The sequence below is a fragment of the Haliotis rubra genome, unplaced genomic scaffold (assembly GCF_003918875.1).
Source record: "Haliotis rubra isolate DU_JTF1 unplaced genomic scaffold, ASM391887v1 Scf1278, whole genome shotgun sequence".
Lineage (NCBI taxonomy): Eukaryota > Metazoa > Mollusca > Gastropoda > Lepetellida > Haliotidae > Haliotis > Haliotis rubra.
The window spans coordinates 92,722-105,558 of record NW_025765201.1 but is presented as its reverse complement, the minus strand read 5'-3'; the positions used below and the strand labels follow the sequence as shown (position 1 = coordinate 105,558).

At 37.8% G+C, this 12,837-nt stretch overlaps 1 long non-coding RNA gene across 1 annotated transcript; it reads right to left on the bottom strand.

Moving 5' to 3' along the window:
- Window positions 1-1,578: 1,578 nt before the first annotated feature.
- Window positions 1,579-9,606, bottom strand: LOC124266735. The gene is made up of 3 exons (XR_006895837.1): window positions 9,494-9,606; window positions 7,217-7,218; window positions 1,579-1,591 (listed from the first exon to the last, which is right to left on the bottom strand). It is a non-coding gene; the product is annotated as an uncharacterized LOC124266735 (long non-coding RNA).
- Window positions 9,607-12,837: the final 3,231 nt, after the last annotated feature.

Genomic DNA, 12,837 nt, shown 5'->3' with positions numbered 1-12,837 from the left:
TATGTTGGAAAGAGAATCATAGGATTAACCCTGTTTGGGGGGATTCTTACATTTTTATATGATGGAAGAACGCACAAGTCACATATTCAGACATAATGAAAAATCGAATCAATATTTACGTCTTGAGTAGCTTCGTGAAAATCTCAAGATTATGCGGATCAGACGTATTTAAAGAAGGGTTGCTTAACAACGATTGTTGGCTGATCGACATTAGTTTCTTGCCAGCCAGGTAATGTTAGAGTTTGTGCGACGATCTTTCAAGTTTATGCTTAAAATGTTTTGACCTGAATGGTGACAATTCCACATCACATGGAATCCATTTACAAAAGACATCATGTGGCCCATACCTTCAATCGAAATAAAGGAAATGAAACACTGACTGGTGATAGAGTAACTTGATTACTAGTTTTGTGAGGAGCGTAAGAGTGCAGAGGCGCTCGATAATAGAATTATCAAAACATGATTATCAGTAACAAAGACGTGATCAGAGTAATTCGATATGAAATAGCTTTCCCAAAATATGATGTCAATTCTTTACAAGCCGTTTCTATGTCATATTGTATGAATGTGTCGCCTGTAGTATGTTGTAGATCCTTGGTTCTTTTCTGAATTATTGACTGGAGTACGACAACCCATTACGGTGTGACACTTCAGTTCTAGTCCATTGACACTGTTCACAAAGCGTCATCAATCAACTAATCTCCTTGGGCTTCACGTTGGGAAACATTTCTGAGTTTGAATGAGCTACGTTCAACGCCATTGTGAACAGTATTACAGTTATATGATGGTAAAGCATCATTTTAATCCGTGACGGTGTTTCTATACGTAGATGTATGACAGTTATTGTAACAGCAAATTCTCTAAAGCTTAGGGACATCGTGGAGGCCAAGGCATTAAAATGAAACTCCAGTCTTGGTTTCCCCCACCTAAACATCACCGAGACTTTACTTTGCCCCTCACATCACTGAAATATCAACATTTACATTTGTGTAAAAATGATCAAATAAGGACATAAATCGACTTAAAGTCATTGAATCGTTCATTCTGATAATTTGAACCTCTATTGTTCCTCTGACATGTACAAATATTCACAAAATCAGATATATCTAATCCCAACATGCTATGCGCATACTCTTATGCTAATACTAAGAGAATCAGTTTGAGTCAAACTAAACTAACTTCATTAATCCAAGCAAAAGTGTTAAACATGATCGCCAGTTCCTCCTGTGATATGTATGAAACATGCTGACAGAAGAAAGGGCTTCAAAGGTCTTCTGGGGCCAAATCCTCTGTAAGTACTTTCACAACGATGATCAGTTTAATAAGATCGTGGCTTGTTGCAACTACAGTCGAGCACCGTTGTCTCGATATTAATGGGACCAAGCAAAAAATCGAGTTATCCGAACTTCGAGACATCCGACCAGGGCATATCATGGCATATCACTATGAAAGAAAACAAAACGCTTCTCAGTATGTTTTGATTCGAAACTATAATCCGTTATCAGTAGTGTTTAGTCGTAACAGTGAGTACTTCCTAATTAATTCCTTCTTAGTTAATCCTAATTAAATAACAAACAAGTGACAACTTCAACTCAATTAACCCTAATTAGTTTACACTACCGCATCCCTTTGATTCATGCCTACTGTGTGTAAACGTGTGGAAACAACCTCAGTTCAGAGGGATACTTGCTTCATGAAAAGTAGGTGAATATGGAGTTTCTTTGCAAATATCGAGTTGATAGGGTAATTTTGCTTGTTGGGACCATGGAATTATATCGAGATATCCGAAATATCGAGACATCCGTGTCGAGTTAAAAGAGCTTGAATAATGATGAATTATGAAGGATTTTGCCGGGACCGAGATGTTATATCGAGACAACCGAGATATCGAGTTATCAGAGTTCGACACAACGGTGCTCGACTGTATAACTACATCCAGTGTATATATACTTCCCCCTTCTTCATGTTCCATTATGCTTGACAACGGTACTAGAATCTGTATCTAAACGTCGCACTCACGAATAAAAAGAAGTTGTTATCCATAAAGTTTGTTCTATATTGTACTTCCCAACTTCTAAAATGCCACTCAAAGAAGTTGTGTAACTATTATCTTTTAAATGTATGTATTTTGACGCTGTTAACAAACAAACAGGTTTTTGTGGATATTCTGTATTCAATAATAGATCATCTCCTTTAAATTCATAGTTTTATCTCAAAACATATACTTCTAAGGATATTTGTATGGAGAGTAGAGAAATGCTCTGTCAGACTATATTTAAGCAGCTTTGATCTTTTTATGACTGAAAAACAACGGTAAAACTGAAATACAAAGTAAAGAACGCATTAAATCAAGACAGCTTGATGAAATGGAATAAAAGAGTGAACTATGCTGTCTATTTTGAACGTACTGCCACTACATCTCACATGATTATTAGTTTTTAAAATGTAACGGTATGGTACTTCAGAACCTGTTGAGCGTGTTGAGCAAATACCAACCAAAGAATAAGTAATTGTAGATGCTATATAAACAACATAATTAAATGTCGACATTCAAACACAGAATTAGAAAACGTCTTATGTTTCAGACGAAGGTACGGTTTCAAGGTAGTGTTGTGATACCCCCGGTAGATTTGATAGAAATTGACTTCATTGAACGTTTATTTTTAGGACTAAGTTCGCGTCTAATACAAATGATATACAACACAGATATAGATATGTATCCGTAAGATGTGAAGCCATCGTCATGTGACATATTCTAAATGAGAGTTCTTTTCAATGGTATAGATCAGGTATATGTTCTTAATGGAGTAGCTGGCAATGACAGTCCGACAAATATAGAAGTATATTCTTGTATTAATCACAAGTTCAGACCTCGTGAAACTGTTTGTTTGGTGTTCATTTAACCTTCATGACCATATGAGATTGCTGCAGGTGTGTACGAATTACCCCCGAACCGGCCCCAAGCCGAACCGTCCCCTGCGGGGCCGGTTTGGGTTAAATATCCAGGGGCCGGTTTGGGTTAAATATCCAGGGGCCGGGTCGGCTTGGGGCCGGTTCGGGTGTATCCCGTGTGTACCTATGTCTATGAGACCATTCGTATTTTTATGTGTCTCTCATTTTCAACCTCAACCAGCAAAGTAGATAAAGGACAAACAGACAGTGTACATGTATGTAGGCATTATCCATTACAACATTCTGACATAAAGCAACATGGATATATAATTCTACTTTTACGATTAAATTAGCAACAAAACTCGAATAAAGATTTCCCCATGGGCGAAATTTAAGAGATCATAGACACCCAAGTAATTCCATTAAGTATGAAGATCGAGAAGAAATTGGTGTCGCTCCTTTTGAACATCCGTTACAAACTAAGTAAGTATTGCTTTAGGAGAAAATATTCAATTTGTAGATTATGTGTGAGAGCCACGATACACAGAAAGCAGAGCGCAGAGCCTTCAAGGACAGCGAGCAGAGCCTTCAAACCTTTCAATTCATTTAATGTATGAAAAAAACAAACCACTTCTAGTTAACTGAATCCATCTGTTTAGTGATGAGATATCATTCATTGTTTGAAAGACGACCAGTGCAGTCTGTATTCTGTAGACGGAGAGGGTTTTAATCCTCAGACACCCAGGAAACATCTGTGTTTGTCAGAACAATCACATTATTCATACTGAGCCGTAAAGACAGATTTTAGGAGGCAGCATACCCTTTTAGCGTAGGTCTTGGAGTTTTACTTAGGAGTAACATATGCTGAGGACAGTCTATACGCATTGACACACCCAAATCGCGGCTTGCAGAAAAATGAATAATTGTCTTCGGGATTTCAAGGTTAATAAGCTGAAACGGCCAACGGATCCACATCATTTGCCCCTGAAAGTTGTGAACCATTGCAAATATTTCTTGGCTTTAGTGTTTCTGACATCTTGACACAGTAGCAGGATAATGTACATGCACTGAGTGAGTGCAGCAGCATCCTTACTTGTTTGGGATGAGTGGTATATGGTGCTAGCAAGAAAGCTATTGTTTTGATGTTAGACTATTGAACAATTCTAACAATAATAACATGATCATGTAATATATTTATGGAGTGTAAAGCATGTTTATCCCAAACGTTCATAAACAGGCGTAGGTTTATTATTCTGATTCCATGGTAATGCCAACAAAATGATAATAAATATGAATCAGAGTCGTTTTTCAAAGAAAATCATTGCGTTATTGGTACACTGGATGTACAAAAAACCCCAAACATTTTATACTTTGATAGAAATCACCCGAGAATCAATACAATAACTGATTACAGCAGCTGATTACAATGCAGACAACCTTCATCGTCTATCAGATCAGGATGTTTTGACAGCATCTATTTCCTTGATCGAAAATATTACGGTCTAAAAACTATATGGAACAGTGTGGTGTAGCAAACAGTTATAGTATAGTTTACTCATATCAAAAATCCTGCAATTGGCAACCATCAACGATCTTAAAGGGAGTTTACCTCCTATGAAGTATATATTGTAAAAAATTAACAGATCACCATTTTCAATCACAATATGCAGACTGATATATATAATGTGTCTTGTGGATCAATTTGCAAGGATGGATAAAGAACCATGTAAACTAGTTTATAGGTAACAGAGTATCCAAATGTAAGCTAATATATGATGAAATACAATCTGAGGAAGATGTATTGTCGAAAGGGCACGATGGACACATACTGTTATTTCAGAAGCTGCACTGTATAACATAATTTTGGATATTGTCACTGGATAATCTAATTAGCATATGTGTACATCCAATACTAAAACCATCTTTGTCGTAGCAGCTTCTCGGTAAATCAATATGTGTTTGTCCAAAGCAGTATTTAGTGTCACTTTTTGTAAAGAGGTTTACACAATGCTTGGATCATTTTCACAGATTCGCTTCTACTTTAGATTTATTTCCGTCATAGCAAAGCCCTTGATCAATATTTACAGGCACATTATCATGAGCAATACGTCACTATCATGTGAATCACACAAAGTTATGATTTATAGAAGCAACTTCTTGCAAGTCTGTGTAGAATCAAGTTGGGTGGGGCGTTGGGTGGTGGCGACGGTGTGTGTGTTCCTGTGTGTGTGTGTGTATGCGTGCGTGTGTGTCTGTAAATTTAGAACTGTTTGTGAGAATGCTTCTAAAAAATATAGGTTTTTCTCGGTCAGTTATATACCATGGTACATTTCGACCTAGGTCTTTCAAGAATACGCCAATGTGAGTAATAAGGCCTATCCGTTTAATATGGTGTGAAAGTTCAACCGTGTCCTGGAGAGTGGCCCGGCGTATATGTAAGCAAGACATCACACCGACTGAGCTTTTACTCTAAAGGAAACTGAAGCGACAAAACGCTTTCCACATTCATAAGAAATCTGCTGAAAGCAGAGTCGATTGTACAATTTTTACTATATCGTAAGCATACATTTGTTTCAGCAGCATTGTATGTTTTTGTAAAGAAATCGAGTCTGGACCGGAAAATCCAGTGATTGTCACCATGCTATACGAAGACAGAACATGTGTTTATGAATCACTATGAGATAGTGATGATACCTGGTGTTCGCGAAAAGGTGAGCGTATCCTGACCCATCGGTGGGACCCGTCATAAACATACTAGTATGCAAAGTGTAATCAATTGTTCACCTGAAATAATTAGGGAATTCCTGACTTGTGAGAAAGAAGAAATTGATTATCCAGGTCTGTCAGCAGGAGCATGTTGAGAATTCTTCTGAATTTATGAATATGCTTATCAGTAACTATGACGTTATGAAATCTAAAAGAGAATATTTGTTTTATTAAGTAAATGGAATAGTTACTTTCCGTCAACGCTTAACTCTCAGAACATGTTCCTTACACATGCATTACCATTTGAAAGGTGTAATCATTGGAAACAATGTCATATATTGATAGAGAGTGAGTGAGTTGAGTTTTACATCTAACAATCTGAATGTTTGCGGGGTTTCATCTGTAGATGGTGTGTTTCTCACCGAGTAGTATTGTGATAGCGCAAATGATGTAAAATGATCAAATTAGAAAGAAAGTAAACCTTTAGGATTTTGGCACTCTGACAGCTAATATAATCTCTTATATGTTTCTTTTCACGTTTGTTCTTTCATGGGAAAAAGCAGATATGCCTCATTTGCGTTGATGTGTTTGTCAAAAAAAATGAAAATAATCAATCAACCGGTTGTCAAAAATAACACTTACTCTGTGAGTGTTATATTTTAATGAGACCAAGATCTGTTGACGTATCTCAGCTATTTTTGTTAATTCAATACGTCAGTGTCAGAGAATAGGTTTACAAGGCAAAAAAGCAGTGACAGTGCAACTAGAATCATAAAGTTAAACTTGCCAACGCCAGAGAATAACGAGTCTCGAATTTCGAATATTGAGCGGCAAAACAGATGAGTCTGTACTGAGTAAAAGGTCAAAACACAAAAAACAAATATGTGTACGGATCGCTTGAAATATGTGATGACACCGTGTGTTCATGTATTTTAATTTTAAATATTATGTTTTTCATTTCTGTGCTACGGTAAACCTCTTGCACACTGCAAAGGACAGCAAGGGAAGTACTTCACTAATTTCATATTTGCAACTAATCACGAATCACGCCTGAAGGTTATATATATCAAAATGTCTGTCAACAGAAAAAGATGTTCAAGTATAAGTATCTACCGAAGGCAAATAACGCCTCATCATGCCATTCCAGTCCAGTTAACAATATCAATTTCACACTGTTGGTTACCATAGAGGTCTATGATAAGAAACTGTACTCTCTGAAGTTATATATGGAAGGAATTTTCAAAGGTAAACATTAAAAAAATAGCATGACCAGGGAGTAGTGATGAAATACTACAGCTGCTCAGGAAGGCTTACGGCAATAACACTTTTATTTTAACATTCATCTTGTACGTGTCAATTAGTGGCTCGGTGCGATTGGAATATAAGTTAGAAAGATCCATGAACTGTTCATGGTTATTTATTATATACCAACATGCTATTGATATAACACAGATAACCGTACACGCAAGACATCATATGCCATTTTCATGAAATACAGATCGATTGGTATCTTATTGTACTGTATTGTCCATGACGGTATGGTGGTCTACCTTCGTTTGTAGGCTAGACCGTTTGTATATGGAGTCGTCATGTGCGATAATATAGTTTTAAGTTACACTGCTAGTTATAATACAAATTTATGATAGTCTAGTTTTTTTAACTGTCGTTTGTCGACAGATTTTATTGTCTGAAAATGTATCAATCATGTATGACTTGTTCCAGTCAGGATATGGCTGTTCTACTGCCTACGTGACTGTAAAGGTTCACTTACGCAATCATTACAGATCGATTGGTAAGGTTAAAGTATTGCGTTAAATAGTGTATATCTTAGATATGCTCATTATAATAACATACATGTATACTTCTTTTTCACCATCTAATTGTTCCTATCGGATCAAATATCTCAGTTGCAAAGTTTGTCATTTATCCAAATGTTAAAAGGAAATTATAAAAGTATTCAATGCTGTATTTTCTTCATCAACGTCTGGAAATGGCTGTTTGCCATTCTTAGGGTTCGTTGTCATCATTCCCTCAGAGAAACAAACATAAATAGATTCGTTGGATTCAGAGAATGTAGTCGTTCTTTCACTGAGTGCATGAATATTCATCGCACACTAATTCCATTACTTACATGATTGTCGTATACAAATGCTCCAGAAGGGGGACAAGGGTCGGACAATTGGCAGTCATAGCAAGTCCGAATGAAGTCATTCAAAGACCAGTTTCTGTGCCTGATAACAATTGATAAAAAATTCAATTTAAAATCGTCCATCAGTCGTCAATCGGTCGTCGTAATTCTAACCTTAATGATTTTTTAAACATTGTTACAGTCCAATATGTCCAATATGGGAAGAAAGTCAAATGAGATCTTGAGTTCCTGTCGACAACGGATGAGGAAATACCGGACCTCACATACCAGGAGTTTCCTTCGATGTGAGTTTGAGGAGCTATCTGACAAGAAGAGATGAAAGGAAAGCGAGATGCAGTCAAACATCAAAAGTGCAACGTTTTATAAAAGGCATGTGTACAAAGCGTATTTCATGTGATATAACTCTTTCAACTCGAGCTCACATTCACAACATTGGTAGCTCATCCGTAAGCCAAATACGTTTTATGTCGTTTTTGAAACATATCACAGTATAAATGGAATTTTCACGAGCAATATTCAAGGTGGTGGTGTCATTATTCTATGTGTCTCAGAAAAACGTTTGTAATAATACACATTGTTTGTAATGTTAGAGAAGGGATCATCTAAAATCCTGAGAATTCCTGAGGACCAACGCTTCTTCTATCTGTTTAATGGTGACAGTGAGCTTAAACCAAGAGACTGCATTGAGTTGTCAAACAATTAGTGAGTGAGTGGGCAGTTTATCGATGCATGTCTACTGTTCCGATGTGTGTTTGTATGTTTCCAGTTCTTTCCAGAAGTTCTTGTCGACAATAATATGAATATAAATCGTTTACATAACGAACCTTTCCACTTCTTCAACTCAGATTTTAACAGAACATACAATGTAGTACGTTCACATGTGATTATCTTAAATTGTTCTTTTGCAACAGACACATTTCGTTATCAGTTTCAGAGATATATATGGTACATAATCATCGATTGGGGTGAGTTACCAAATAAAATTTGGTTGCATGTTATACTGAAGTGATCGACAAAATAGAACCAAACTTAACGACTGATGTGCGAAAATCATATTGCGTCAGAACACTCATAGTAATGCTTTTTCAATATAACCCATTTTACTTTAGAACGACAACCCTTTATCCTCTGATAAACCGTTCCCATGGAAACTTTAGTCACACATATGTTTTGTTGACAAAACTAAATGTTATCATAGTCCACAGAATTCTTATAACTGTGTTGTAACACTGTTATTAGGACTTAATTTGGAGGGATCGAGTTGGACTCACATTCTGTGTGATGATGCAAAGTCTTAACTTCTTTGAGAGGCATTTTAGAAGTTGTATATATGAAGGAAAGCCAAGTTCTATGGATAGTCAACTTCTTTATTGCAATGAGAACGACGTTTAGGTACTAACACCGTTGTCAAGCAAGTGATACAGTTAGAACGGTTTATTCTCATAAAGTCACCAACTTGGTAAAACGCTAACCCTACTGGGTGACTTCGTGCTAAATAGTCAATTATTGCAATTACGGGACATAATAGTCAGATTAAATTTACTAATCCGGATTGGGACCGAAGGTGACTGGGGGTAGGGGGGGGGGGGGGGCAGATAATTGGAACTCTTGTCTGGTAGCAGCAGGTAGACCAAGGGTAACATCTGACCGACGTCTGTAACAGCATGGGTGGTGTACAGCTGGTAAAATACGTGAGGCGTCACATAAAACGTACCATCTGCAAAGAAGGTGTCGGCTTGACACAACTTGGAAGTGGTGGCGAATCCCAGGATCTTGTCCTCGTCCCCATCTTCAAATGCCAGGAACTGTTCCCCGCCTTCTGTTGTTTGGTACTGCTCAGGGATTACTAGGTCACGACGATGGGATGGTAGAGGAGGAAATGACTTCTTCCTTGCTCTATACAGGGTGTCCTTCTTCATATGAAACGTAGGTAAGTTGCCAACAAGGGTGGCGTGTTCCGGTGTCCAGTCATCACCCCGCATACTGTCTACTTCTTCCTGGAACAGCTGCGGCAGAGGTCTGATCGTGGCCTTGACTTTTCTTTTAGTGTCTCCATGGTCTCTCTCACCTTGATGTCGGTCTCCACCGGTGGGTGGTTGTGGTTCTGGGAGGGTCTGGTGAGGATATCACTGAGAGTGGTCACGGTCATATGGCAATCCGTGGTCGTACACATCCATACTAAGGTTTCATCACGTTTCCTTGTGTTGACTCTGTACATGAAACCACCCGAAAAAAGATATCTGCCGCCTCTCGAAGTTGGGATGAACTTTTGCCTTTGCCATGGTAGGACTTAGTGACGAAAGTGGTCCGGACCATCTATTTATATTTGTCATAAAATTGTTGAACAGAGTTCACTAATAAATTTCATGTAATTTACAGTTAACCGTTCAGCTCATTGGCGTCTCTCGCTCGAGTGCCCAACTGACTAATCCGTTAATCCCTAATCCGTTAATCCTAATTTGATTAGAAACTTGAAAGCAAAATCGCCAGTGACTTAGTGCGAATAGTGTTCCCCCTACTAGTGACTTCATGAGAAGACACCGTTAGAACATGGAGAATATATACATAGCTGCATAGTGAGTATATGTGATTGTCTATATCACCACCTAATTAGAGATCACCAGCAATCCACCCATACCTCGTCCAATTGCCTTCTATGCTCCCTTTTGTGTATTGTAATCACAACCAATCAATGTGTACATCAACCTACCTTCTTCAACTCACGATTACCATCTCAGTGTACATCAACTCATCTATTGTATAAACTCATTCTGCATATTGTTTTAATCACTATTACTCTGTACATCAGCCTACTCTGCTCAAATCACTAATTAGCAATCCAATGTATATCAACCTTGTCAATTGTATATACTCACTATACAGCTATGTATATATTCTCCATGTTCCAACTCACTCCAATAAGTTGACTATCCATAGAACTTGGTTTTCATTGATGCACACTCAGTGTTTTCAGTGCATCGTTAAGAACGTAAGCACTCCCTTGCAGTTGTATATAATTACAAATCGATAACAGTAATATTTCCGTTCTCTAAATGAAAGTTATTTCCTCCAGCCTTGATGACGCACGGAGGGTAGAGCGTCTTCCTGTCTCAGGTGACTACCAGAGTTGAACATTACATCATTCAACCACATATGTGATTACAAATATGGGCTCTTTCGGTGAAGATCAAATATATCCCCATTGGCCAAGCTTCTTCTTGCAGTCAAACGTGTTTAATATTTTTCCAAAGTCTTGAAAGATCGTTCTTTACAAACGTCCAGGTCTTTTTCTACAAAGCGATCGTAGAGTTTCAGCTACCGACTATTTAAGACGGACTTACTACAATCGTAACACTAAACTCGCACTCCGGAACAGGACCAAGACCATAGTTTCTAAACGTCTATATCTTGTTTGCCAGTTGCTATTTCCTATTCTGACATAAACTATATTTTCGTGTGTATTCAGGGAGATAATTTGACTTTGCCTTGCATGTGTTTGTGACACCAGTGGACAGGACCCGCTTACCTTATTAAAAATAGCTGTTATCATCAACAGTTTTTTAATTGATTCAAAGATGCGTTTATGATGGAAACGGAATCATAGGATTAACCCTTTTAAGGGGGATTCTTACATTCTCATATGATGGTGGGACGCACAAGTCACATATTCAGACAGTGAAAAATCGAATCAATATTTACGTCTTGAGTAGCTTCGTCAAAACCTCGAGATCATGCGGATCAGACGTGTTTAAACAAGGGTGTGCATAACAACGATTGTTGATAGGGTTGATCGTCCTTAGTTTCTTGCCATCCAGGTAATATTAGAGTTCGTGGTATGATAGTTCACGGTTATGCTTGAAATGGTTTAGACCTGAATGGTGACAATCCCCCATCTCCTAGAATTAATTTTATTAAAGACATCATGTTTCCCATACCTTCAATCGAAATCACTGACTGGTGATAGAGTAACTTGATTACTAGTTTTATGAGGAGCGTCAGAGTGCAGAGGTGTTCGATAACAGAATTATCAAAACATGATTATCAGTAACAAAGACGTGATCAGAGTAATGCGTACATGAAACAGCGTTCGAAAATTATGATTTCAAGGCTTTACAATTCTTGCTATATGCCTATGAATGTGTTTTAGATCCTTGGTTCTCTTATGAAGTATTGACTGGAGTACGACACCCCATTACGATGTGACACTTCAGTTCTAGTTCTTCTCTATAAAGTAGTTCCTCACAAAGAGTCCTCAAAGAACAAATAGGCAAATCTGGGGTTTCAGGCTCGGAAGCATTTTTGAGTGTGAGTGGGTTCAGTTAAACCCTGGACAGTATTGGAATTATATGATGGTAAAGTAACGTTGTAATCTATGACGATGTTTCCATACGATGATGTTTGGCAGTTATATTGAAATGTGCCAGGTGTCTACAGCTCAGGGACACAGGATGCCAAGGCATTAAAATGGACCTCCAATCTTGTTTGCACCTAACCGGACATCACCGGAATAATACCAAGAAAAGCGTGAATCCGTATTCAGTCAATTAATAAAATATTCTGCTTACTGGCTACGAGACTACATTGCCCTTCACATCACTGAAATATCATCATTTACATTTGTGCAAAAATGGTCAAATACGGACATAAATCATTGAGGGAATGCCAGAGTAAAAACTCCCCCTTCTTTAAATGTCAACGCTTTCAAATACATATTTAGTGTACTTATAAAAGTCATTGCATCATTCACTTTGAACCTCCATTGTTCCTCTGACATATACAAATGTTTACAATATCAAAGATATCTGATCCCAACATGTCATGGGCAACGTGTTTATACCCTCATGCCGATGCTTAGAGAATGTGTTAAAGCGGAACAAAACTACCTTCAATATTCCTGAAAAATGCATTAAACGTGATCACCAATTCCTCCTTGTGATATGTATTGCGGCAGTATAGCATTGCCTGCGTGAGTACAGCACAGAACATTGCGGTTGATTTAATGTTGGAGCAGTCTTGTCTGTTATCACTGCCTCACTTATCTCGGAACATGGTCAGAGGTTGTCTGGCAAGATTTGTAAGAAATTGGTCAG